General features: G+C 47.5%; 1 long non-coding RNA gene across 1 annotated transcript; it reads right to left on the bottom strand.

Annotated features, from left to right (window-relative positions):
- Positions 1–18,644: 18,644 nt before the first annotated feature.
- On the bottom strand, positions 18,645–24,621 carry LOC146173432 (uncharacterized). The gene is made up of 3 exons (XR_014701683.1): positions 24,060–24,621; positions 21,144–21,296; positions 18,645–19,575 (listed from the first exon to the last, which is right to left on the bottom strand). It is a non-coding gene; the product is annotated as an uncharacterized LOC146173432 (long non-coding RNA).
- Positions 24,622–24,894: the final 273 nt, after the last annotated feature.

Raw genomic sequence — 24,894 nt, 5'->3', positions numbered from 1 at the left:
CTATCCCAGCAGTTTACACTCCTAAATTACTTCTGAAATCGATTGGTGACGGCGACGCCGGTACTTCGTTTTCTTTTCTTTTTTTTTTCTGTGCACATTTCTGGCTTATAAATCCTCCGATTTAGGTTAAACCGGCCTTTTGTAGCTATAACACTGTTGTCTAATGTAGCCCAACTTCAATTTGTACAAGGTGTCCTCATTAAAACACCTCTTTAGTTTAAAGACAGTATTCAGTGACCGGAAGCATTTTATGCGACCAGGGTGGCGGCTTCCAAATAGGAATGCAATGTTGGCCTCGAAGTCGGTGTCTTCACCTTGTAAGATGGCGGCACGTCCATATTTTCCCATTGACATCGCTTTTCATGGCAGGGAGCATTGAGTGAACAATACCGTGAAAGAGTCGAGGCCTTTTAACGCTGGGAAGACGTACGATTTTATTTTTTTTACATTTTGCGTCAAAAGAAAGTCGCGCTTCAACTGCATGCGTCGCGCACTGCTGTACCCGGTTAGTACAGTGTGCTATAGTGAAATGGTTCGTGACCACATGATTTACTGACCGTTTATGGCAACATGATTGCTGACTGCTTTACTAATTGAGTGTCGTAATTAATTACAGTTAATTAGATCGTTACGATTAAAAACTGAACTGATTGATACATCATGCAAGTACTATGTCCTTGCGTATATCTTATGTCGAGTGTAATTGCACAACACTAATTACCTATATAAATTAACAATCGTTATTTAGTTCATTGAGAACATGGTGCGCTGCTCCACACCGTTCTCTGGCGAGTTGCTGGATGTGAGGACATAACTCGAAGGGGTCGTCCCTGTGTACTTGCACCATAGTTTTGTTTTGCCGGTAGGTGTTCATCATGTGAGCGCGCTCGTGTCAGCCCCAGTAGGATATGCGGATGACGTGGCTGCATTTAAACCTAGGAAGTGTATTTGTGAGCGAAAACACGGTGTAAATCGTGCAGTCTGTGGACGTCCTGTGGATGTCCTGTGGACGTCGATTCCGGCGTCGTGTGGACGTCGATTCCGAGCCTGAGAAGCCCTAGGGCCACCTTCTGCAAAAGCTGCATACATGCTAACCACGACGACTTTGACTCGCTCTTTTGCCGTCGCTACTGCGCTCTTTTCTGCCCACGAGTGACGCAATCAGACTCGCCGCGCCATCAAAACGTCGCCGACAGCGCGACGCCACACGCTTGTTCCCATCGCGCGCAGACGACGCATCCCAAGGGTCTTCTCTGGAACGGTGCCACGCATTCGAAGCACGGCTAAGGAAAGCTCTTTCGCGGAGTGTTTTGCTTCGGCCGAGACCTCTGCGTATTAGTGTGCCGCTCGGCTTTGTATGGTGGTTTGTGATGCTCTCTGTATAGCGAACCAGGAAAGAGCGTCTGTAGCGTAAAGGCTCAAACACGTTTCTCATCCTGTTTGCGTCTACGCGTGTGCATCGGAAATGAGTTTGCAGAACTACCACATCGCGCTGAGAGATTCGTTCACCAAGCATCGATGGAGCCATTCAATGCCACGGGCTCTTACGCTCGAACTGTTCCACTTTAGTTTGGACATACTAAATCCGCATCTTCATAGGTCGAAACGAATCTATAAAGTTACAATATTACAGTAGGAATTATGAGATGATAATAATATTTTAGGGAGAATTACAGTTGCGTAATGTGTAAATAAAAAATAACCATGTTGAGCAGCCGAATATTGGAGTAACAAAAGAGGAACAAGTGCAAAAAATGTTCTGCGCCATACAAGTAGTACGACGCATAAATGGCAATGAGATGAAGCAAAATAATTATGATAATAAAACTAACTGCAACGAAAGCAAATACAGTAGAATACGACTTGAACCAACGTCATTTAAACGAACTATTCATTTGTACGAACTTTCTTAAATCCCCCACCGACGCTCGATCCGCTGACGCTACGCAAACGCCCTTCATTTTACGAAATTCGGTTATTGCTCATTGTAGTTCTGCGAACATTCGAACATTTTCCTCGGCGTCATTCCGTGTCTCCTACGTCATACTGAGCAGTTCAGCAAGCACAAACCGCAGATTTTGTTGCATATTTTTACATTGAGAACGAGGTTTCATTACCGCGTGACGAAATGTGACCGTCATCTATATAGCTTTGAACTAAATAGGTTACCTAAACAAGCTTGTAGCCAGCTGAATCCATAGCTGGCTTCGCACGCTTAATTGGCTCCATAACCATAGCTTCCATTCTACTTAATTGCCTTTTAACTACTAGAAAGACATACGTATGCATGCTGGTTAACCATGATCTGCTGAAGCAAGTGTCTGCTTTTAGGAGAAAGGGAAGGCCTATGCTGCCCAGCAGACCGTTAACCATGATCTGCTGAAGAAATGGTCTATATGAGAAAGGGTAGGCCTTTGCTGCCCAGCAGACCGTTAACCATGATCTGCTGAAGCAATGGTCTGCTATAGGAGAAAGGGAAAGGCTTTGCTGCCCAGCAGACCGTTAACCATGATCTGCTGAAGCAATGGTCTGCTATAGGAGAAAGGGAAAGGCTTTGCTGCCCAGCAGACCGTTAACCATGATCTGCTGAAGCAATGGTCTGCTTATAGGAGAAAGGGAAGGCCTATGCTGCCCAGCAGGCCGTCAACCATGATCTGCTGAAGAAATGGTCTATATGAGAAAGGGTAGGCCTTTGCTGCCCAGCAGACCGTTAACCATGATATGCTGAAGCAATGGTCTGCTATAGGAGAAAGGGTAGGCCTTTGCTGCCCAGCAGACCGTTAACCATGATCTGCTGAAGCAATCGTCTGCTATAGGAGAAAGGGAAAGGCTTTGCTGCCCAGCAGACCATTAACCATGATCTGCTGAAGCAATTGTCTGCTATAGGAGAAAGGGAAGGCCTTTGCTGCCCAGCAGACCGTTAACCATGATCTGCTGAAGCAATGGTCTGCTATAGGAGAAAGGGAAGGCCTTTGCTGCCCAGCAGACCGTTGTGCCGGACAAGGTTCACGGGACACTGACCGAGTTGAAGATCACTGCATTCTGAAGATCAAAGGTGATTCAATAGGGTACTGCCTTCTTCGGTTGCAAATGAGCGCAGTTACAAATAAATTGTTTGAGATATGAACATTTCAAGTTTCTTGGAGTTAATTGAAACAAGCTTCTACGCGCTTAATTATTTCAGTTCAGTGAACTTTCACTTTGACAAACTTTTTCCTAAGATCCTTTGAAGTTCATTCAAGTGAATTTTCACTGTATGTAAAGAATACAGAGGAATCACAGCTTCATTAGTATTAAAAATTCTTAATGAGCCTTCATATTATCAAAATAAATGTGCCGAAATGACAGGATTGCCCTTAAGACTGCTTAGGAATGAAAATGTGAAAGCCCCACACGACCTTTAACTTAACTCGAACCACCACTATCATTACTACTACTATAGTCATCATCATTATCACTATAATAATCATCATCGCTATTACTATATCGCGCACTATTATAGCAAACACTTTCACCGCTACCACTACTACCAATCTGTCATCACCTATCACTAGTGTCCTGACCCTGTCTCTACTATCACTATGTAATATACTATTCATGAATGACTATGTACTGCCTTTTCCTTCACTTTGATTCTTTATTAACTTTATGTTACCTTTTTGCCTTTTCAGCCACCTTGCTTGGCCCTGTACACGGTGTGCAGTATTGAATAAAAAATAAATACTATATATTACCAGTATCACTGATTATCACTATTTGTTCCTATAATTAACTATCATCATTACTATCGCTGTCTATATCATTCTCTCATCACTATATCGCTAACTATCTGTGCATTAGCTATTACTGGCAGTCACCGGTATCATTGTCTGCTATCTCTGCCATTAAGTACTTTTGCTATCTCCGTCATGACTATCACTATCTGATCTTGTATTTAATTATCACTATTTTCGTTACATACTATATGATGTTTATCAATTTCATAGCTTAATCAACTATTTCATCATCTTTCAATAATTTAATCAAAAATTTTACTTTAGAAAGAGGGAACATTGCACGACACTCAATAATATTCGATGAAAGGAAATCGCACAGCAGTGTGAGAAACCGAATAATTTACCATACCATACATCCACAATATTAAAGCATTCTGGCTGTGAAAAAAAAAAAAAAAGGCGTTTTTGTATTATGCCTTCGCGGTTATATAAAATAATGTTAATATACAGCTGGAGAAACACGTGGCCAGTTGACAGTAATTACTAACTGCTCTCTGTATAGCATAACAGAGATTGGGCGCTCTGCTTCAGTTGTTAACTGTGAAGGAGTGAATGTTTGGTACAAAGGTTTTGCGTCTTCGAAACATAAGCGTATGTCATTTGAAGAGAACATCTCGGTGGTGTAGGATGTTAGTAATAGCATCACACATTTCTTTTGCCAAAATTTATTGGCCTACGGGATCCTTAGGATGCTATTGTAGCGCCCTCTCGAGTGGCGCCGGGAACCGGGATATCGCTCTCTGCCCGGCGAAGAAAAGACGGCGCCTGGTGGTGGCTCTTGTAGCCTCTGCAGGCAGTTTTGTTCTGGTGCCAATCAACGGCAATCTTGTTCCTTCGCTCCTGAGGCATTAGGCCTTTCACTAATAGCGTACTATACTAAGGTAGTGCTGCTGCTTGTATACGGCCTAGGAGCTGGATTATACTGACCGCCATGGGGATTAAAAGCACGTGTGGACTACGTGTTGTCTATATACGTTGCCCCACATTGGTAGCCGAAGGTTATAAGATGACCTATTGTGAACGCGTGAAGAGATATGCAAGCTACAAATGTTCTAAGAGGAATCTGTAATGGTGAGCATCAACTGTAAACAACATCTCATTAAGAAATAATCACTTCTCCGGAACATCCGGTATGCGCGCTTCAAGAGGGTGATAGTTAGCATAAATTTGGCAACAGTATGATCCAAAAGCCCATGTCACGTGATTAATGCTAATAACAAGTTTTGTGTACATCCCTTCTTCCGTGGGAACAACTCCGTCAGGCATTTCTGGACACCTCAGTGCTTAGCTTATAAGCTTAAAAACATTACAGTGGCAAAATTGCCAAAGGAATGCTGCAACGATGAACCGCAGATATTGGATGCTGCAGTATCCGTAGGCGCCCGAATTATTTTCTATCTTGATGGACGGACCTCGAAACTAAATAATAATGTTTGCACGAGTCGAGTTATAGTCAGCTGATATGCGATGGGCGCATTAAGTTTGTCTCGAGGCCACCTGCAGTCCCTTCTTGCATTGCAGAGCATTTGCAAAAATCCGTTCGCGCGTCTGAATATTAACCGTGTTCGCACTGTGACACGTGGCTTTGTTTAATGCAAGATTCTTGACTGCTGTCGAGGATGAACGTAGCACGTGGCTTCAGTTTTTTGTGCTTTGTTTATTGCTACATCCGCTTACGCACTCGTTTGTATAAATGTATAGCCAGCTCTCTGTGGCGTTTTTTTATCCATCCGCCACCGTTTGTCGCTAATCAAGATGTCGCCTTGAGCAGCCCGCCACGACTGTCCTTTCCTCTTGTCCTTGAGGAGACCTTGACACTCGAGACAGCCATGAACGTCGTGCCGGAGCGGAGCAACCTCTTTCTTGTTATTGTTGTATATTTTTTCTTTGTTCTTGAGGACGCTCAGGGAACACGACGCTCCAGGGGCAGGTAGGACGCAGTAAGGGAGAACTTGAAGCGAAATTTGGGCCCTGAGGCAGGGCTGACAAGCAAGCGATCAGGGAGGGATGCGCCCCCCGGTGTTCTCTAGAAGTCCTCAGCGCACCCGAGGGCCGCCTGAGGGCAGGGCAGTCGATGGGCGTATCGATCGGCCCTCTCCGTGAGGATCAGTTTGCTGTAATTACAGACGCGAGCAAACGGGCGGGCAAAAAGGCAAAATGAAAGAGCAATTTTCAGGGGCAACACTAGGGGATGGGTAGCATAGGCACAAGGCCTGGGCGTGCGTGTCGCTAGCAAAGCAGGGTAAGCAGCTCTTGCCATGGTTAGAACCATCTTCCCACCAGCTATCGCCGACCCCGGTCACCTTAACAACCAAGTTAATTCAGCTTTTCACATCTAGTAACATCAACCACCTCTCACGATTTAGGTATTTCTTTTCTTCGCCATTTTGCGCGTTACTGATTTTTATTTATTTTTATTCTACTGCTTTGGTTAATGCTGCGTGTTCCTGTTCTTGTTTTACGTTTCGGCTGCACCATTTCTGTTTGTGAGGCATCGTTTCGTGTTCCGTGCCACTCCCCTCAAATTCGATTGACCCGAGGGTAAAATAAATAAATCAATGCGTCTTAACTTGCATTGTTATTCCGCCCTGCCATGAGCGCTGCGTGCATGTCTGAAGGTTTGTCGTCTATTTCAGTGATTACAGCCGCCGAACAAAAACAATTAAATGACAAGAGACAACAATCAACCATGTATTGATGAGGAGAAAACGAGAGCTCGCACTTGTTTCGATATTCCCCGCGGGCGATGACGTTTTTCGAGCCTTTGGAGAGGCGCGTATCGCTCGTATATCTGTGAAAGCATGCAGAAAAAAAAAAAGAAAACTGCACTTTTATTTAGAAACTGCACTCCAAGATAGATTGCAATCAAATTTGGAGTGCAGTTTGTGAATGAAGAGAGCAATTGTTCGCGCGCGCGTGCACGTTGTATGTGCGTGTGTGTGTGCGTGTGTGTGTATGTGTGTGTGTGAGATAATGAGACTAGACAGATAATGAGACTAGACAACAGCCACCACCAGCAATAAGGAAAGAATTAGCCAGATAGCTTTTTTTTTTTTTTTTTTTTAATAATGCGAGGTTGTAAACATCACTTCATGCCTGGAAGGGAATTGATTAGAAAGTGGAAGAAAAAATAGCCGCGTGCTTCACAAAACGTCCGAAGCCACGGCCGCTGAATATCGCATTCGGTGCTACGGTGACCTACTTATCTTTTAGTGGCGGATAAAAGGAGGCCCTCTCCGTCAATGGCGGTGATCGCAATCGCCATGCCGTCTCGGTTAATACCTTAGCCTTAGCTTGAAACCGCTGGAGAATAGGTGCTCCTGACAACCGATCGACGTTATTGGCGTCTCTTTTGAGGGGCCCGCGACCGTGCACCCTTGAGTTGTATCCGACTGTGTCGTCATGGTTTGTTACACATACTGTAAGTTTAGATTTCTTCCCTTCCTTTCTTCATGGAATGTTATTCTACAGAAGCACAGAAATGGCGGCTTCTGCAGGGATCTTTCTACGTGCACTTCCGTCAACTCACGCGAAATAATACCTGTGGATTAATTTTCAACTGCGATGCCAGTTCCATAATTATAATGACAGACCGGGCCTCGGTGTCCTAACGTTTTATTTTTACGTCTACGAGGGACGAACAACCGCGCACACACGGCACGAACACTGCCTGTGCGCGCATGACGGCTCTATTCTCGAGTCAAAAGCTTCCGAGCAAATCTGCGAATTTGCTCCACCTTGTTTTCCCCGAACTTGGAGCAAGTTAGTTTCACGAGCGCAACGCTCGAATGATTCCAGTGTCCGCTAATTGGCGTCCCAAAGCTCGCACAGGTAAGCGCGTACGTTTCGAGAGCGACACAGCCAGCCCTTCTGAACGGTGCTGCTCTGACCTCACAGTGTGTGACTGATGCGCCCGTTGTGTTCGTCGCCAAGAATGCCCTCGCCGGCACCGCAGCAGTTGCCGTCGTTCGCGGTGCCGTAGACAGCGTTGCGCCCCCCCCCCCCCCCCCCCCCCCAACCTACCCCTCCGCGTAAGCAGCCAAATGCATTCTCGCTGCTCTATTCAGAGCCCCCCTTATTGCCATCACTAAGCCATCACTCGTATGCAGCGCCCTGTCGATGCAGCGGCGTATAACGTATACGCGTTGCGGAAGTGCTGGCGGCTGCGCGCTGTCTTGGCTTTCGCCTCGGCCTGTGCCCGTACATCTTCGGCTTGGAGCTGGCACCGACTTCTTCCTGTTGTGCCGCCTGAGCGCCGGATACGACTGCGATTCTATATTGCCGTAGACTCTGTTACCTGTTTGCGGTCAATTGTTACGTAAGAAATTACTTTGCAGGTCTTGTAATTTCGTAACGCAATGAAGTACTTCGGGGCTCCGACTTGCCAGAAAAAGCTAGTCGATTCGGTCATTTCCTGCTAATTTAATTTAAAAAAGTGTCAGTGGTGTAAAGTCCAGCCTCGGAACGCTGTGTATCAGGTTAGAAAAAAAAAAAAAAGAAAAAAAAAAACATTTCGTATGAGACGCCTGCCTCGCTGTTCAGCTAGAAGTCGAACAAGGCTCATTTTTGTACGGCGTGTTCAAGTCTGGAGACTATAGACAATCTCCGGCCGGTCGTATTCAGACGCATTGTACTTACGAAGTGTATGATGAGCACGGTCATCGCATTATACGCTGTTCGGATAATTAAGATCCCATCTGCCTTATAATCTTATGCACAAACAGTTCGCAGGCTTCGACTCATCTACATTCGTGGCAACATCAAACGGGAATGGTATGCGCGCGAAGTGCGAAGTGGTCCTACAGCTCATAGTCAAACTCATTGGACTCTGGCCTCCGCACAGAACAGCGGGCACAGTTTGCAAACAGTCGACCGCGTTACGGCTGGCCAGCAGCAGCAGAAACACCGCGAAGATGAAGGCTGCACTTACGTTGTTTGAGCAGCTCAAGGCTGCTGCTGCGTAAGGGCCGCTCGTCGAGATAATGACCGGCGCAGGAGGCGACGCGCGGCGAAATTTTATGGCGCCAAGAGGGCCCTAGTTGGCGCCTTAATTTCTGGCCCTCGTACACAGGTCGGCCGGGTGGCGGTGACGTCACAACATCTCGGTCAGGAAAGCGCGCGGTCCGCAATTACGCCGGTGCTACAGGAACTCTAGGCGCTAAGAGGACAAAAGACGGGGAACCACCACAAGGCGAAAAAAAAAAAAAAGCGCGTAAAATGAACGAAGAAGCCCGCGGAACAAAGGTGTGTTCTTTTCCATTCAATGGCGCGCCGTATGCTGTGGAGGCAGGGGAGAAATTGGGGTGTTAATTTTTACGTCATACTTCGTGTATTGCCGCGTCTCGAGGCTACGCGGGATTGGAAAGCCGGGTCAGTGCGGTGACGTCATACGTGTTAGGCCTCATTCTCACAGCCGGTGCTCCTCTCCGTCGCGGCGGCACCGGCGGGGGACACCGCACGACGGATGGAACGGCGCGATGTTCAAACATAAAGGGCCGCCGGACGCCGTCAAACCTGTTCGGGCGGGGCTTCGCCGCTCCCACGTGACTCTACGTCAGAGCGCTTTTTTTTTTCTCCTGCAAGGAAAAAAAAAAAAACACGGAGGGCGGCTGCCCTCTCTGCAGCGGTGGAAGTCGTGTACTCCGCGTCTGTACGGGAAAAAAAAAAAAAGAAGCGTGCTGTCTCACGTGCTCTAGCAGCAGTTTGGAGCTAGAAAGCGTTTTCATCTCAGCTTCGGTAACGGTACGAACACCACACGTACTGCGCCAAAGCAAATGAGTATAGTTATAGCAACCGTGTATTACACCGCAGAAAAGTATGCTCACTCCAATAACATTATTCTTCACAATCAGCGAAATTATTCTTCTCAATCAGCACAATCACAGAAATCATAATGAACTATTCTATCAATAAAAGAATTGTTCGCGACAGCATGGCAATATGGTTTTGATACAAGCATTAAAAATCAAGTTAGAATGGCACCGACTGAAATAATATTTCACGCAAATCTGTCGGAAGTCGAGGTTAGCTGTGCCGTCCTGCATATTGCAAAATTAAATAAAATCGGCATTTTTTGTTAGCCTCTTGTGCTTTGGGGCTGGAAGGCATTGCCATCTTAGCTTCAGTAGCTGTATGCAACTCCACAGTTTACTGCAAAGCGCCGCGCGTACAGCACGGAAGCAAATGGGTACGAATATAAGCAGCGAGTACTAAAACGTAGTGTAAATGCACACTCTAGTTATATTACTCTTGATACGCAGTTTCGTCACAACTTTCATAAAAGGGGTTCTCTGTCTGGCAGGTAGACTGCAGCCTTTTCTTGAATTTTTTTTCCCCATTGGTACGCTTTTTCTTTCTTTCTTTCCTTAGACCTCCTCCCATTCATGATGTTTTCTTGCCGCGCCATTCACCCACTGTTTGCTTTTTTTTTTCTCTCTTTTCTTTGTTCCGTTTTCTCCTCTGCTCCTTTCCTCACCTCACCCATTACCTCTTTCTTTTCCTTCACCTGTGCGGCAGTCATTTTGACTTCTTCGCCTGCCTAGCCAATAGATTTTCCGCCCGTCCGAATCTTTACTGTCCCGAACCTTGTTTGCTACGCCGTACTTGTTTTTGTTTCTGGTTGTGTCTATATAATGAATCTTAGCTCAAATTATGAGCCACATGCTTTATATGATTTAAGTTTGCCAAGCACCTGTTCTGCGTTTGGATCGGCTTAGGTTTGCGAGAAAAACTACCCGATTAACTGTTTGCAACAGGTATCGTTTGCGTAGCTCCGGAATGGAAGTGAGTGAAATTCCAAATCTACTACTTGAGAATAGTACTGTTACTTCAGCACCCCTGATAAAAAAAGAAAAAAAAAAATCCCCGTCTCTTATATTCCACATTTAGTGTCGCGACTTCTCGAAGCAGTTCGGAGTTGGAACGCCTTCTTATCTCAGCCTCAGTATAAACACCGCGCGTACTACGAAACAACAAATAGGTACGAATATATATCAAGGCAGTATCCAAGCTCAGCATAAATGCGCACTCCTATAATATTTATAATATTATTCATGGCAGTCAGCGAAATCGAAGAAGTCTGTAGGAACATATATAATAACTCTGTCATCAATAAAGGAATGGGTCGCCAGAACTTGCAAGATTTCTTTTGATAAACCCATTCAAATATACAACTGAAACATCGTAAGGTTTTGCAGGAGGTCATGTTTAGCTGCGACACCCGGTGCATTGAGAAATGAAAAAAAAAAAAAAAGGGAACAGCATTTGTTGTCTCTTGCCAGCGCGCGCTTCGCGGGGCACCAGAGAGGAGGGCAACCCCCGCTTTTTTTTTCTCTCTCTCTGTGCTCACGCACTGCCGTCTGCATGCGAGCCCGTGATGCCCGCGCGGCCGCTCCGCCGGTGGTCGCGACACGCAAGCCGTGACGTAGAGTCACGTGAGAAAAGCGAGCGCGCTCACTGGTCCGTCTTTCGTGGGGCGGAGTCCGCCGCTCGCCGGACCGGCGGCGCCTTGGAGCTGAACCCCACGGCGCCGGCCACCCGATTTCGGGGAGTACTGGCACCATTAACTCCCCTTCTCGGGCGAGCGCCGGCGCGACGGAGGCGACGGAGGAGAGAAAAACCGGCTGTGAGAATGAGGCCTTAAGCAGTTGAACCGAGCGGAAAAAGCGATCACCAGCACGTAACCACTGGACGAATGGTATAGCGCGGAGCACGAAATTGCGGCTCACACCCAAGGGTGTGAGTTCGCGAGGGTCACTATAGGCAGTTTTCGTGATCACAAAAACGCATATGGGCGAGACATGTTTTTGCTCACTACTCTTTTTAAAATTAGTCAAATTCAAGTTGATTGTCATGCTCTTACAGGACGATATGATTTCCGGATATTGTAAATGAGGAGGTTCTTAAGGTTATGCAAACACATGCGGAGCTTGTCTTCGCAACATACGTATAAAAAAAAAGAAATATTAGAAGGCGCAGCAGTGGTTTTGGCCTTGGGGATACGCGTGTATAACAGGGTACCCGGACGCTTTCTGAGCACGTGCGGTGCTCTGTGCACGTCCCACCTGGATGCGCACCTGTCATACCGTAGCTGTGTATCCGGTTTACCTCTACGCATCTCTGTTGTGCTACGGCTGCAATAACTGACAACCACAAACTAGAGCAGCACAGTGCAGAAAAAAAAAAGACAAACAATAGTCCCAAATTCATAAGCGAATAAAAACTGCCAACTGGATTTTCTACAACGAATTTAACAGATGTAGACATCGTTGGCGAGGTGCGAAATCTGCCGAGTTTCTATTCAAAAGCGTATATAAAAGGGTATGAGACGAATGCTAAATTTTGGGGCTAAAAAGTTTGGTGCCATCGGCACTGGGCGTTCTCTGAAGCCTGACTGGTGGTCACTGTACTCTCTGTGCCGCATAAAGGACCACGCCTCGAGTTAAGATGCCATAAAACTGCTGGTTTAGGTGAGGTTGGTCACCAAGCTTCCTTCCGGGGCGCCCATAAAAAGCCTAGTGCAGCGATGCTATCCTGTAAACGTATACAGTCGTCAGCAATATTAGAGGGAACAAACTTAATTTATGCACTCATTTATTATTTGCTGTTTAACAGTGTGTGTCCCGCTTGTTTTCTTGGTAACTAGTTTTCCTCCTTACGCATATAATATCCAGAAGCCGTTCTCAAATTTAGTCTTGGAAGTGACTAGAAAATTCCCATTTTCGATCAAAAAGCTTGTTCTCTCTCACATTGCTCAGGACTGTACGTACGTCAGACAGTTCCGGCGCGATATCACCACGCGCGGAGCAGAAATGGTCTTCAGTACAGGAGCGATTGCCGTGACACGTGCTGGACACGCGTGGACTCAGTGAGAGAAAAAAAAAAAGATGAAAAGCTCGTTGCAGTTAGCACGCGCGCTGCAGTCTCATCGCAATCACCGCATGAGCCATGCAGCGCGCATTACGACGCCGGAAAGTGAGAGAGAGCTCAACGGGAGAAGACGCGCTGCTGCTCCAGAGTTCCAGAGTCTCTGCGCACGGTCAAGGTTAGCCACGCGTCCCTTGGTCAGCCTTGGCTCTACGCGTTTCTCCCATTTAGCGGGAGAGGGCGCTCTGCTGTAAAGGCAAGGAAAACACGATAACCAGCAGAGAGCGCGGACCACACGAGAGCAGCGAAGAGCCGACTCGTAGCCACGCAAGCTGTGGTGCGTACGATGTTGTATAACCTCCACAGCCGGCGATGCGTCTTCTTGCGAAAGGGTAATAACAGAAGAAGCGAGGGTGAAGACGGTATAACAAACGAGGGCGCGCTCCCAGCACCCAACCCGTTTCCGGTGAAGCCGACGGCGCAAGGCTGGCTGAGCCACGCTCCGGCAAGCCGAGAGGCATCCTGGAAGGTTTCCGCCGTCTGTAAGATGTGGCTGGCTAGACTGCTTCAGCTTCTTGCCCTTGAAGCTTAAAAATCTTCGGCATGAGCCAAGTATGCACATTCACTTTCTGAAGTTACTACAGAGTGCACACAGAGCCGTCGCCGCTGTGGATGTGGTGGCGTATGGCCCAGCCGCGGTGGCCTAGTGGTTACGGAGCTCGACTGCTGAACCTAAGGACACGGGGTCGAACCCCGGCAGCGGCGGCCATTTTTCGATGGAAGCGAAAAACAGGGAGCCCTTGTAATGTGCGATATGTCAGTGCACGTTAAAAAAAGAAAACACGATGGTGGAAATTTCCGGACTCCTCCACTCCGGCGTCTCTCACAGCGTGAGAACCTGGTGCGTTTTTAATGCGAAAGCACCGTTGCCGTCGCTCTGATTGGCTAAGCTGGTTCGTGAGGTCGAAACGAAGTCCGGCGTAGCGGTTCCAACGCGCCAGTCTCTCCGACGGCCGGGTCTTTCAAGTTCTGCATCCAGCAGAAAGTGATGGAGCCTATAATTGACGAATGACTTACTATGACCTCTCGTATTGCTCCGAAACGTGATGGCAGCTATTGGTCTAGAAGAATCTACAACGCCTGCGTGCTGACGCTGTTCGAGCATTGTAAACTTACCTTGCAGAACCGGCCCTCTCCTCAAGATTTTTAATGCAGCAGAGTTGAACTCCAAAGAGCAGGGATATCGACAACCGTACCCGCTGAAGCAATATTTCCATGTGATTTCGGCTCAGAAGCAGGCGTACCTAGAGCTGCGTCTCCGTTCGCTGTTGCAAGCACTACTGGCATTTTCTCGACACTAACGTTCCATCCGGTAACTATACGCAGGGTACGTCTGCACAGCTTGGCGACGTGCTGGCTGGGAGAACCGAGAGTGACGTCATAGTTGCCTCCACATCCATGCCACCCACCCGGCGAAACAAGGTTATGCTGCACGGAGTTCGGGAGTTAATCCTGCACGATCGGTGTCTGTCGAAAATAATAACAGGCAGTGCTATCGATAGTACTATCTAAAGTACTATAGTCCGATGCAACTCAAGAAATAAAGAAACGGCAGACGCTTCTCATATAGGTCCCCCTGCAGCAAATGGAGTCGGCTGATTTTCATGAAACCGCGGTTAACCCGACTGAGTCATGGTGAACCCCGCTTCATCTGCCACACCTTGCGCTGTCATGCGAACGTGTCGATGGCATCATGAGGATCGGTTGAGGCCACTGGCTGCAAAGATGTCCTCTGAGGAGCAAATGGCACTTTACACTTCAGTTGCATCTGACTGTGTCAATTATACAATCGGCATACTATTGAAAGCGCCAATCATAAAACTATCGATAGTTTAATTATCTTACCATCGATAGCGATCTAACTATGGATAGTATCGATAATATTATCGGTATTTTTGGATTACTTGGTCGAAGTCCCTCTGAGCCTACATGCTCGTATTGCAAATGCGGAACTCCCCACTCGAGGCGGCAACACGGCGAACATCCAACGAAGGTCGGCGCGCCGATGAAAGACGAGAAGGACTCGCGGCAGCGAAAAGAAGGCACGCGTGCAGAGTGAACGCCGCGAGTTGCCACACATCCTGCAAGCACTTGCCCTAGCTGACGCCGAGCTCGCGCAGGGAGAGGTCCCGTTCGGTCGCCGTGAATGGACAAAGCCGAGGAAGGAAATAGGATCTGCAGTGGCTGGGACAAAACAAATTGAATGGCGGGACGCGCAGCCATGCCGAACGTCTTCTCGGCCGTAAACGGAGTCACCACCTGTGCCGCCGCGGTCGGCCGAGCGTGTCGGGATAAATAATGGACAGAGGAGCCGGCAAGGACGAACTGTTAACCCGCATTTGCTTGTTATTTTAAAATTTCTGCTCCCGTGGAAAAAAAAAAAAAAGAAAACTGCAGAACTGTGTCAAAAATACGGTAAAATATTCTGTAGTTCTGTGATACTTTCCTATAGTCTTTCTGTCGTACTTTCCTGTAGTCTGTAGTTCTGTTGTACTTTTCTGTCGTAGCTTACAGAAATTTCTGTTGTAACAACAGGTTCACTGTCAAAAACTGCACGGAAATTCTGTTGTGACAACAGAAAATATTATGTTATAGTTTTTTTTTTTTTCTCGACTGGGTACGTTTTCTATACTATTTCTCGCCCTGCGGCTGCCCCGGCCGCCCCGGCCGCTTGTTTTTTTCGTCATCTTAGTGCTGAGTGCAGGCTTGACCGGTACGTTGTCCCCTCTGGAACAAACACTGTTTTTCCCGTCTTCACTTATCGAACCTGCCACCGCAACATGCATGGTATCGCACCCGAAAAGAGGACAAGTGCGCCTCGCAGTTTCCGGCGGTGCACTGAGGTGCATTCGTGCTTGTGCCGCGGAGCCATTGGCTTCGCTGTGCAAGGCTCGGAAGCCTAACTTGGGCGTCTTAGGTACTTGTAGAAAGGACGACATTGTGACAATTCTCTCATCGCTTGCTGTCAAAGCCTCGATGTGGCGCAAGACACGTGTGTGTACAAAAAAAAATGCGAAGCAGCAGTGCACTGTAGTCAGTATAAAGCCCCTCAATAAACTAAAAGTAGCGCCAACATGTGAAGTTTGCCGCCCGCCTCCTCTCCTGCGCTCTCCTTCGTGGTTCGACCCTCTCATTGGCCGAGCGCCGTCACGTGCGCGCGCGCGCTTTTTTTTTTTTGCTGGGCGTGCAGCTTCCTCCTTTCCAGCGGGGCGGGCGGCGCGCGCGCGGCACATATCGCCGTGTGTTTTGCAGCCACGCGGACTGCTACTAAATCGTTCCCGCTGGCTTTTTTTTTCAAGCATGTTGCGCTCTTTGGCCGGCGGCTGATAGAAGCACGGTGGTGAAGGCGAGTTCAACCAACGCAGACATCGCGTACAAATGGTGTCACGCACTGACAGTTGAAAACGGAACCGTTTCAGCGCAAAATATAAAAAAACTGCTACCACGCTTCTCAAGTTTCACGGTAGCTTACAATTCAGTCCAACCTGCAAAGAAACCACACAGACTGCAGCTTCCGCAGCCTAGTTATTTTTTTTTTCAAGCATGTTGCGCACTTTTGTCAACGGCTGACGGACTCAAGGAGGTGAAGGCGAGTTAAATCGACGCCAAAATCGTGTACGTATGGTGACACACCATGGCAGCTGAACACGGCACCGTCTCAACGCCAAATATAAAAAAAAATAACTGCTACCTCCCTCCCCAAGTTTACCGGTAGCTCACAAGTCAATCAAAGCTGCAAAGACTCCACACAGACTGCAGCTTCCGCCGCCTATAGTTAATTTGATCTGCAGCTGAAGTTGAAAACACATGGAAGACAGCTGCTGCCACACTTCTCAAGTTTACCGGCAGCTCGCAATCCAGTCAACGCTGCAAAGAAACCATACACAGACTGTTCCAAAATTGTTCCTGTCCGCCGCCTAGTTACAAATTTTATAAAGCATGCCGCTGAGTGGCCAAATGTGACGAACTACGGACACACGGAGATGACGGCGAGTTGAACAAACGCCGAAATCGCGTATATGTGGTGTATGACACTCACAGCTGAAAGTATTCTGGCGGGAAATCCCTGTCAACATTCGGTAATTATGTTTCAGTAGTGAGTAATATTTTAACCTGAACACATTGCGACAAAATGCAAGGCTCTGGTGAGACCCGGCGCACGGCCGCCTCGATCGGCGCGCGCGCGGCGCTGATCGAGACAGCTGTGAAGGGCGCCTGCTCCGGAGAGCGCGCGCTAGTCGCGCACCCCGTAGGTGGAGCCACGGTCGAAATGCGAGAGGAGGAGCGGCGCCGCCGGAGGAGGAGAGAGGAGATGGCGCTACTTTTAGTTTATTGAGGGGTTTTAAGTCAGTACGCCTGCTCCCGCCCCCTAGCGACCGACACAACCAAATGCAAGAATTTTTTTCAATATTTTTTTTTTTCAGTGTTTCGCCTTTAAACCTACTCCACTCCCGGGGCTTCAGCGCGTAACGTTACAGCGGGGAAAATAGTGGCTTCAATTCAGAATTGGCCTGGAATATGCAGTTGCAGAATTGATATATTGTATAGTTTTATCGACTTCGGCTGGCTAAAGGGCCTGGCTCACCAATATTTCTTTGTCCAGCCGGCCGCAGTTAAGGAGGGCTCAGCTAGCCGAGGCAGTTCATGCGTTTGATGCGGAAGTTCAGGCTCATGATGCTGATGTCGATGCGGCTTAAGCCTTTCATAAAGGGTGATCACAGAGTCCCGATCAGGCGAAATGAAAAGCTCCACCGTGCAATCACTCCGCAGCGTTCGCCATCACGAGATTATTGCTTTGGAATTGGGCGTGACAAATCGAGAATCAGCGCTATTCTGAAACTCGAGTGTACAACTTTAGTATATAGGCTATAACTGTGTCTTCCTCGAGACCGTTCTGCGCATCGACAGTCTTCAAAGGCAGGGCGTGTCTGCTTAAAGTCTACAGGACCACATTTAATCGTTCCGCGAAGGCGTGCTTTAAACAATACTCGCCCAAGAGCTCTGCTGAACAGGAAATCTACGCTAGTTCAATGCGTATAAGACGACTGAGCGCAGGTACTGGGAGTTCGAAGAACTTTGTCCGCAAAACAAGTTGGCCGTGACGTGAACACTTCACGAATTAGCGAAGCGATAAGTTGGCGTTCGTGTACAAGCGCCGCTTCTATTTTGGCTCCGGAATTCGCAGTGGCGGCCATGGAGTAACGACAATGTGATCGCAGTTGACCGTAACGCCAAAAGACGTCGGGCCCCTCTTTCGGCGTGTGCCTTGTAGCCCAGCTTTCCTACCCCGAGACGGCACCCTTAATTTCAAGGTTGTCATTCACCGCCCTTCGCCTTGAAGAAGCAGCAAAAGAGGAAAGTGCCAACAACGTTGCCCGACACATCACTCCAGGACGAGGCGCGTGTGATCCAGTTTCGCCCTGTTGGGCGTTCTTTGCGCTAGTTTGCTCCAGCCTATTCCTGCACTGTATTTTTATAATCTTAGTTTCGTTCGCTTCACCACAGCAGGCAGGTGCGGCTTGGCGTGTGCTTTTTTTTTTTTCTTTTCTTCTATTAGTCCTCGGCCTTACTTTGTTCACAGCGTCGTTTTTGGCCTCCAGACGCCTGAGCTGCGCCATAGTCATTTCTTTTGTTGCAAACTAAACTGTCACGAGCCATTTCTTAGAAAACCGGGTGGTGTTGACGGGGGGCCGGACGACGCCCTCTGAACGGGGCGTCCTCGTTGGAGCCCTCCTGAGCGAACGCTTTTTCATCTCGTTGTGGTGGCGTTCCTTCGCTGGGCGGCTTTCGACAACGCCAGCGTCACCTGGTGGCCGCTTGTCAGGAAGCGCCCTCTCTCGGCGTGTCGACACACTGACCCATTTGGGTTAGGTTCACGCCCTGCAGCTTTCCTAGGAGACGCCTTCTGCGTTGAGCGCTTCACTCAAATTTGAACTGCGTAAATGGCTGATCAGGAACGAATTATTATTTATTAGCACAGAAAATTTATTAGCACATTTATTAGCACAGAAAATGCACATCGAAGAGGGTGGGTAACTTAGTCCAGGGCTCCAGTGCTGGCGGCCGCCTTTTGTTGCAGGAACAGGTAGAAAATAGGGGAGAGGTATATAGGTTGGCTCTGGTTTTCCCATATGTTGTATGTACAATCAAGAGGGCATGCTTAACATTAGGGACAGGCTGCGAGATACAGGGTACGTGAAGTAGAAACGGTGTAGCAGGTCCAAGTGTGCCTATGTGTCCCGTTTAAAGTTGGCACCACGTAACTACTTCTGTTGAAACTTGCCTTTTTTTTCCCCCTTTTGCAGGTTTAATTTGTCTACTCCTTTTTTTTTTTTTTTTGTAAAAGTATGCTTCGCCTGACACAAAACAGACGCCTTTCGTTTATTTATGACCAACGACTCGGACCAGAAGGAAAGGAATGCGGTCAGAACGAGCGGGGAGCCCAATCGAAGAATACGAGTTTCCGAATTCTTGCTCTCTCTTAACTAATTTTATACTGTTTTTTTTTTTTGTTGAAAAATAGACGAAGTTACTTAAAACGATGAAAGTGCAAATTAAGTTCATCAGTTACAACAACTTCCTTTCGAGACGGCCGCAGGTGTGAATGTGGTTGGGGGACCTTTATATTCTATGGCCGCTTTAAATGCGGAGTATTCGATTTGAGAACGGTTGGAACTGGAAAATGAAGGAGGTAGTCTCCGGCTCCCGGATTGTGCACGCTAGGGGCGATGACATAGGCTTGGCGATTTCCAGTCAGAGAGTCATAGCCGGGGGTCCAGAGCAGCTTCGTTCGATGGGGAAATGCTTGAGAGGAGTTCAGGATACGCAGGGTCGCTGGTGACACTTCACCTTCTCGGTAGTGTCCGATGGTGACCTGGAAATCAAGTACGTAGGATAATGACTGTCAACCGGCAACAGACTAGCCAATCGTGGCAGCACGACGACATGCAGACCGTGGTGCAGGTTTTATCTACAAAGCTTACCGAGGACTCGAGTAATCACGATCCTGATCCTTCGTGGTGCTCTCCACTGGGAATATGGACTAGCGAACACCGCACATTAATTTAACGGGAATATTTTTATCTGCGGTTGAGAGAAAACTGGAGAGTGCGCTGAGCTGATGCGCGGAGACTATTGACGGCCTACTCTTCGTACTAGCTCCAAAATGTAACTAGAAAATACTCCCTCTGCCGGCACTGACCATATAGCTCTGGCATTCATACAAAATCAGCGGAGTGTATCGATCATTTGAAATTCCCGCGAAAAAAAATCAACGCTGCTGAACAGAATGTTGAGCAAAAGCAATATCTGCGGGTGACCGAGCATTCTTCTAATTCTTCTTCCCAGCCCACAGATAAAGCCCCGCTTTAACCAAGCCGTATGAATGTGCCTTAGTAGTCTAGAGGGGTAACGAAATGCCAGGGTCCTGGCAGGCTGATTCTAGCATAAGCATGTGAAACGAGAGACCCAAGTTGGCAGCTCCTGCCAGCCCACGTATAAAGCCCCTCTTTAACCAAGCCGTATGAACGTGCCTAATTGTGCTCTAGGAGTAACGTGAATGCCAGGGTCCCGGCAGGCTGATTCTGTCATAACCGTCCCATGTGAAACGAGAGACTCAAGTTGGCAGCTCCTGCCAGCTTGGGGTCGTCTACAGGGGTCGTCTAAAGGTCAAAGGTCCATGGTGGTCACCGCCGGGCCACGCTGACGGCTCAAACTGCGAGCAGTACTTAAAAAAAAAAAAAGTTCAGCGTCACGTAGCATTGTGACAGACACAAATTAGTAGCGTTTGTCCATGTTTTCTGGGACTGAGAATATTCGTCGCTTCTTCGTGTAGCACAGAGAAACGGTAAGTGTATTGTAAAAAATAAAGCCCGCCATCCAGTGTTGCCAAAAAATAAAAAAGGAAAAGATAACATGACGGAATACCTGCCTGCCGGGGCCAGGATGTTTTGGAGATTCTAACTGCTGAGGTCTATTGACTAACAAGGGCGGACAAGTGTCATATAATCCCGATACGAAGTGAAAGCTGTGTCCACTCCTTCGCACATTGAGCAATTTTGCGAGACAATTTTGTAAAAGCGATAATATCGTGAGCACCTATTTATAATCGCGTTGTGCCCGCTTAGCTGACTTGGCTGGCTGTGCATAAGCCTGCAACGCAGCAGAAGATTATAGGGTTCACAAACAGGGCACACTGAATGCACTTTCATGTTGGTAGGATGAATAAAACAACAACAACAACAAAAAAAAGGTTTGACGTGAGCAGGTGGCAAAATGAGTAAGTGGTCTAATTGCACTTCATAGTCTGAATACATTATTGTAGGTTCTCATTTCGTAGATTATAAACTGCCTCCCGATCCACCGACAGCATTGTATATTTAAGCTGTCTTCACTGAACATGCAATGGCATTGTTTGTATAAGTGTTGAGCATCCATACACACCTGTTGCCTCGCTTTCAATACTCGCTTGTGTGCCATATGACTTTGTTCTTCGTTCCAAAGCTGCCTGTGTCGACTTCGTTGCTCCCAGAAGGCAGACTTGAGTCCCTTCATCTTTCTTTGCCGCCGTCGTGTTTGGGCTTGGTGCAGTTACACCTGCCAAGGTGAGGTGTGGTGTCAATGCACATATATAAATGACGCAGGTTTGGTGCGAGATATCTTAGTTGAATACTACAAAGGTTCTTATCACGTGTAATGAACGGTATTACATAGGACGTGACAATGTCGGCACTCGGCAAGTGCTGTGAGCCGTCATTAGGCTGGAGGTCGTATCTGCATTTATGGTCTTGGATATGCAACATGCTCCCACGTTATACTTACTACGCGCATTCAGCGGGCAGCACTCGTCTGTGTAGCAACCGCATTTTCACGAATATAGGCATCCCCCCTTCCCGCATTTTTTTTTTTTTTTTAAATTCAGACGGTTAATCACGGAATATTGTGCGCCAGCAGTACGATTATTTCACGCGGCTTTATACTTATTGTGTCTCAAAGATTAAACATTGTTTTACTCAATTAATCTGGTGGCTTTGCTTATTGACCATACATTGCACGTGCATATTTATATCCCTTACTGACAGTGTAGAGAGGAATCTTATTTTCTCTCAGCAGGTCTTGCGTGTTCTACACACCTGGAATGACTGGATGTGAACATACGCGGAAAAGCCAATGATAATGTTGAGCACATGCTCGGCGTCGCAGTTTCTAAGTCATGCTGACGCCAAAGTCTTTAACAGACAGCACGAAGGCATAAGCAGGTTTTTCACTAACTGACGAGTGAATATTTTCGTCGCTGTAGCATTTTTGTATATATGACAGATTTGGAGATTTCCTTCACCACTCGTCTGCTGCTGCTTGTAAGGGTTTCCTGGACACTGTCAAGCTGCGAAGGCAGCTTTTATCCGCGAAACCCTCCAGTTGAACCTGGAAATAAACTTATTATTATTATTATTATTATTATTATTATTATTATTATTATTATTATTATTATTATTATTATTATTATTATTATTATTATTATTATTATTATTATTATTATATTTTTAGCAAGCCCTCCCTGCCTTTCGTCCTCCTTCTCCCGACTTTTGGTTTCCGTAATCAGCGTTTGAATTCAATCCTACCTGCCGTTCTTCATCAGTTTATTACTCACGTTTTCTGCGCACATGATAAGTATGCTGCAGCAGGACTTTTTGACGGGTTAGTTGGTACATGATCTTGATTCTTATAGCGCTGACGAAACGCCACATGAAGCATTTTCTTGTTTCTTGTCTTTATCCATGCGACCTGCCTTTCACCCATGTGTTTTGTCATGATTGAACTGGTTCAATCCTGCCTAGCGTTACTGTTTTTTTTTTATTTAGTGTGGGGGTTATCGCACATTCATGCAGACCAGAGATTATAAAAGTGTACCTGGGTTCCTTTTCTGCTCATTAAAGTTGGAAGTTGCGCTTCTGTCCTTTTGTGTCTTTCTTCCTGTGGTGTTTCGTCAGCGCTATAAGAATCATGATAAGTATGTCGCGCAAGAATCCAAACTAGACTAACCAGACTCCTAGAAGAGCAGGAACTTTACCCCGACACTATATGATCGGAATCAGGGCACATCTTTCCGCATGCGACGTCATGCTTCAACTTAAAGATCAAGTGTAAAAGCAACAAAACTTTAGATACGGGAGTAATATCCCAGACCTAGACCGACTGTTACTCTCGTACCTCGACGTGGCGGAAGCTTTCGACAATGTTGACCACTGAGTCATACTAGAACGCCCTCTAAATGTAGGTATAAAGGTCAAAGACTTTCTTTCCAATGGAACAGTTAATATTTGGCTAGGAGGGAAGGAAGAGAAAGGAATAAAACCGAGCAACAAATGTACTCCCCAGGGCTCGTTTCTATCACTAACACTCTTCAACATTGCAATGATTGGCCCACCAGAGAAACTGGCAGGTATACAAGGACCCATGCCACACTATATGCGCGGAAGACCTCACCCTTTGAGGCAGAGATGCGCAAATATCCTCCAAACAGCGGTCGAGGAATTTTAGTGGTACAAACCAAATAGGACTCATGATCTGCCGAGATATCGGAAGCGCTCTTCCTCGACCCACAAAATGGACAAAGAAAGCCTTAGGGGCACGAGATAACGCTAACGCGAGATAACGCGATTAGTGTGCTGGGCCTTCGGATACAGTCAAAGGGTAAGAACACTTAAGCGATACAAAAGCTCCAATTCACTGTAGGCCAGACGTGCGGGCTAATCGAGGGATTAGCAAATAAACACGCAGGAATGAAGGATATTACATTCCTAATCGAGACTGATTCGATCATTCGTAATCAGTAGTATCACATACCTGGCATCATACCTACGGCCAGCCGAAGCAGAAAAGAACGAAATTGAAATCCTAATCAGGAAAGGTGTTAAGGCCGCCCTGGGCCTCCCTCCGTACACATCGACACATAACACTCAAAATAACATGCTGATTTCAAACACACCAGACGAGCTCATTGAGGCAGTAGCAGAACAGCAACGACTCCTGCGCAGCCGATCGGGGCTAAAAATACTAGAAAAGCTATAACCTTTGAACCTCGAGCAAGGCTCGAACTCACGGAGGATATCCTAACAGGCATAAGGAACAAAATAAGAATCCCACCAGTCACAAGACAGTGCACCATGAGGGTAGAGGAAAGGACAGACTGAATTCTAGCTTTACAGAAAAAAATCAATATATATAGCAGGGTTTTAACTAAGATTAAACCGAGTTAGACGTGCACATTTTAATTGGTCGGTATTTGTTTTGTTTTGTCTCTAATTTTCGATTTTGTAACGAGATGGGTTGAGCCAAGTGGGTCGAGCACCAACTCACTCTGAAGCTTGGCTGTAGTGGACGAGGCCATGACCAACCGCGCTTTACAGTTCGCCTGTCGTTTATCCATTTCCTCGGGGAGTCGCATTGCTTCAACTTGGAGTCTGTATATATGTTTACGACGGCGCTCAGCCTCTAGGCGAGCAGTTCGTTGTTCTGGTGTTTCAGCCGCTAGCGAGGCCCGTCGTTTCTCCCGTTTCTTCGCAAGCTGTTCCTTGCGCCGAGCCACGACTTCGGGATCGGTAGATTCACGATTACGGCGTCTTCTCTGCCGTTCCCACTCAACCCGCCGGACGCGACGCGCTTCTTCGGCCGCGATAATAGAAACACCCGGCTCACTCGCCATCCCGGCGTGGTCTGACGTGTAGCAATTGCGCGGTGCGCCTATGCAGGCAACCATGGCCCGCAGCAAGATGCCAGTAGCGTCGCGTCCGGGCTGTCGCCGCCGCATGAGCGAGACAATCCTATCGTCCGGCTAATCTGATAATGACCCCCGTCCCGAGGCGTGACGGAGGGCACTTTTATCAGCGTCCCTTGCCGGGTTATACCCGGGTGCCCTCCTCATTCCCCTTTGTGCAGCTTCTTTTGGGCCAGCGGAACACCCGTGAGTTGGCGCTTGACTAGGGTACCGCATTCGCTTTCTCTCCGCCGCCGCGCCTCCGATTGGTTCCGCGCAGTCACATGGCCACTCGCCGCCATATTATGTCCCGTCGACTTCCCGGGCGCCAGTGTTCCAGTAGGGGGATGGCTTGCACAGCATGCAACAAAGCGTGTCCTCTCGCCTCTTAGTGTTTTGTAAAACCCATGATAAAGACTGTAAATCCACGGTTGCTGC

The sequence above is a fragment of the Amblyomma maculatum genome, chromosome 11, assembly GCF_055883805.1.
Source record: "Amblyomma maculatum isolate TAMU_Amacu chromosome 11, ASM5588380v1, whole genome shotgun sequence".
Classification (NCBI taxonomy): domain Eukaryota; kingdom Metazoa; phylum Arthropoda; class Arachnida; order Ixodida; family Ixodidae; genus Amblyomma; species Amblyomma maculatum.
The sequence above is the reverse complement of the archived record's forward strand: the minus strand, read 5'-3'. Positions and strand labels throughout refer to the sequence as shown.